The sequence below is a fragment of the Leptonychotes weddellii genome, unplaced genomic scaffold, assembly GCF_054177405.1.
Source record: "Leptonychotes weddellii isolate Sample4059 unplaced genomic scaffold, ASM5417740v2 HiC_scaffold_14280, whole genome shotgun sequence".
NCBI lineage: Eukaryota > Metazoa > Chordata > Mammalia > Carnivora > Phocidae > Leptonychotes > Leptonychotes weddellii.
This window is the reverse complement of record NW_027723323.1, coordinates 1454-5056: the sequence shown is the minus strand read 5'-3', so window position 1 is coordinate 5056 and position 3603 is coordinate 1454. Positions and strand designations below refer to the sequence as shown.

The 3603-nt window shown below is 34.2% G+C and overlaps 1 long non-coding RNA gene across 1 annotated transcript; it reads left to right on the top strand.

Annotated features, from left to right (window-relative positions):
- Positions 1–739: 739 nt before the first annotated feature.
- LOC145718336 (uncharacterized) lies at positions 740–1980 on the top strand. The gene is made up of 2 exons (XR_014141730.1): positions 740–1666; positions 1877–1980. It is a non-coding gene; the product is annotated as an uncharacterized LOC145718336 (long non-coding RNA).
- Positions 1981–3603: the final 1623 nt, after the last annotated feature.

The following is a 3603-nucleotide window of genomic DNA, read 5'->3' as shown; positions in this document are numbered from 1 at the left end:
TATCAAATCAGTATATGACAAAGAAATATATTTTTATGAAACACTGCCAGTGATTTTTTTTTCTTTTTTAATTGTGGTACCAAACCATTTTTAGATGCAAGACATTTTATATATGCTTAAAGATGTCAGCCAGCTTTGTAAATTTTGCATTCATTTTGAATAAAACGTGTAGAAGACAGGAGGAAGCTCAACTATATGGAAATAGATTTTTAAAAAATTAGTGTTTATAATTTTTTTGTAAGAATGGTCAGAAAAGTGAAGATTCACATTAGGCTGTACTTTCTTGAAAACAAAATCCATTTTTATGCCAGTAGATAAGAGTATTTAAGCAGCACTTTAAAATGAAAGAAGAATGTAAAATTAATAATAGGTGATAGTTGAAACGGTTACTACTTTGATAATCTTTTCCTATTTCTTTTTTTTTTTTATAAAGATTTTATTTATTTATTTCACAGAGAGATAGCGACAGCAGGAACACAAGCAGGGGGAGTGGGAGAGGGAGAAGCAGGCTTCCTGCCGAGCAGGGAGCCCGATGTGGGCCTTGATCCCAGGACCCTGGGATCATGACCTGAGCCGAAGGCAGACGCTTAACAACTGAGCCACCCAGGCGCCCAATCTTTTCCTATTTCTTTTTTTTTTTTTAAGATTTTACCCATTTACTTGACAGAGAGAGAGCACAAGCAGGCAGAGTGGTAGACAGAGGGAGAAGGAGAAGCAGACTCCCCGCTGAGCAGGGAGCCCGATGCGGGGCTCGATCCCAGGACTCCGGGATCACGACCCGAGCCGAAGGCAGACGCTCAACGACTGAGCCACCCAGGCGCCCCTCTTTTCCTATTTCTAATTTTGTTTTGAAATCACTACTTCTTGGGGAAAGATTATTCAGTACTAACGCTAGTCTCTGTAGACCTGCATTTCTTTCTTTCTTTTTTTTTTTCTTTCAAAACTTTATTTAAATTCAAGTTCACATATAGTGTAGTATTAGTTTCAGGGGTAGAATTTAGTGATTCATCAGCTGCATATAATACCCATTGCTCATTACATCAAGTGCCCTCCTTAATGCCCATCACCCAGTTACCCCAGCCCCCCACCAAACTCCCCTCCACCAACCCTCAACTTGTTCCCTATATTTAACGGTCTCCTATGGTTTGCCTGTAGACCTGCATTTCTGCCTAGTTATTTCTTTTTATGTAGGATATATGTTACACCTTTATAAAAATAAAAAAGTTAAGCCTAATTTTACTGTCTTTTATTTAGTTTGATATAAGTGGAAATACTTTTCCATGCAAACTTTAGAAAACCAGTTGTTGGCAATAAAATTGTAGGGTTTTTTTTTTTTTTAAATTCTGTTTCTTGGACCTATGCAATAAAAACTATGAAAGGGTGGTATAACATGATCCTTGTGAGAACAACTATTTCTGGATTATAGAAACTAATTAAATATGTTTGACTTGGTTGAGCTTGGTCAAAAGTAAAATTTATTTTCTTGACCTCCCTCAATTTTGAACATATAATACAATTTTAGATTAAAAAGAATAAGTATTTCTTAATGGTAGAGACTAGATTGTTAGCATAAATTTTTCAAAAGTGAAAGAAGAGTTGGTGCTAAGACTTCTCAACTCACTAAGGAAGTTTTGGCTTCACTGGGAAATAGAAAATTGTTAATTATGTTTTATTGGTAAAATATATATATATATTTTTTTAAGATTTTATTTATTTATTTGAGAGAGAGAGAATGAAAGAGAGCATGAGAAGGAGGAAGGTCAGAGGGAGAAGCAGACTCCCTGCTGAGCAGGGAGCCCGATGCGGGACTCGATCCCGGGACTCCAGGATCATGACCTGAGCCGAAGGCAGTCGCTTAACCAACTGAGCCACCCAGGCGCCCCTGGTAAAATATATTTTTAAAACCACTTTATTGAGGTATAATTGACATACAAAATAATGTAAACACCTTGTTGAGTTTGAATTTGACAAAATATTTAATGTTTTCTGAAATTTTTAATTATGTAATGTAAACTTTTTACTAGTCTTTGTCAACAGTGTTGGAATTTTACCTTCACAAACAACTCTAAGTGCCTGCTTTCTGTCTCTAATGCCCCTGTACATTAAATTGTAAAGTATATCAGTACAATAGCACCCAAATCCAGTAATTAATATATTTTGGCAGACTTCCCAACAGAGGGGAGTACAAATCTTATTTCCAAGTTTATTAAGAGTTTTCTTACAAATTTCAGACATCTTTCAAAATACAGTACAGAAATGATTCAGTTCTTCACAGTGAATCATTTAGTGATGTCATAGCCATGTAAAATGTTTGACATGGGGCGCCTGGGTGGCTCAGTCGTTAAGTGTCTGCCTTCAGCTCAGGTCATAATCCCAGGGTCCTGGGATCGAGCCCTGCATCAGGTTCCCTGCTCTGCGGGAAGCCTTCTTCTCCCTCTCCCACTCCCCCTGCTTATGTTCCCTCTCTCGCTGTGTCTCTGTCAAATAAATAAATAAAATCTTTAATAAAAAAAAAAAAATAAAGTAAAATGTTTGACATACTCTAAACTTTAGGGAGTTATTTCAAATTTATAAGCAGTTAGAAAATATTGACCCTAGATGTCTGAATTCTGATTTTTTTCTCTTCATAGTTCTGATTAAATAGGAATCTTCATGTAGTGTGTATGTATAAGTATGTATTTTTATTTACAAAGTTTATTCTGGCTTATTTTACTTCTTAACTGTATTTGAATCATTTTAAAAAATTGAAAACAAATATCTACATTAGCTTTTTTACTTAAGGAGAATTACTTTTGATAAATTAAAAAATTCTGTTTCATTAAGAATTTTATAATTTGTTATCCCTTTAGGAAAAATGAAAACATGGGGAACTAATATGGTAACTTATTACCATTCACTATTTTTCTTTTTTTATTCCTGAAAGCTAAAAAAAAAAAAAAAAAAAGGAAAGAAGAAAAACATATCCTCAGCTTCCCAAACCTTCAGTATATTAATTTACATGGAGATGAAGGGAGATTTTTTTTAAACAGTAATGCCACAGGAGAATATAGTTCCTTGTCGCTGTAGCAAACATGGCTAAAGAAATGAGTATTTTTGTTATATTCCAAGCCTTATGATAATTTTGGAAATGTGGAAGTCACCCGAGTATAAATTGCTATGCAAATTTAGAAGTTTTAGGGACAGATTTTATGAATAGTTTAATATTAAAGCCTCAAAGACTTTATAAACTCCATCCTTAAACAATGTATTCATTACATATTTTTGGCAGGCACTGTGGTAAGGGCTGGGGAGCCTATGAGTGTTAACACATACTCTGCGTTTATAGAGCTTATTGTTTAGCAGAGTACACTAGTAATGATTAAATGAATAAGTACACTAGTAATTAATAGTGATAAATGCTGTGAAGGAAAAAACATAAAGTGCTATGAGAGTGTAGTATTTGAAATGTTTTATTTGGACTTGATACCTGGAACATGTTTTTTTAAAAATAGTTAATATAGTTAAAAAATAGTTAATAGAGTTCACTGGTCAGTGTATCATGTGCCTAATATGCATAAACAGTAACAGTAAATGTTTAGTAATTTCAGCACAGTTATACATATC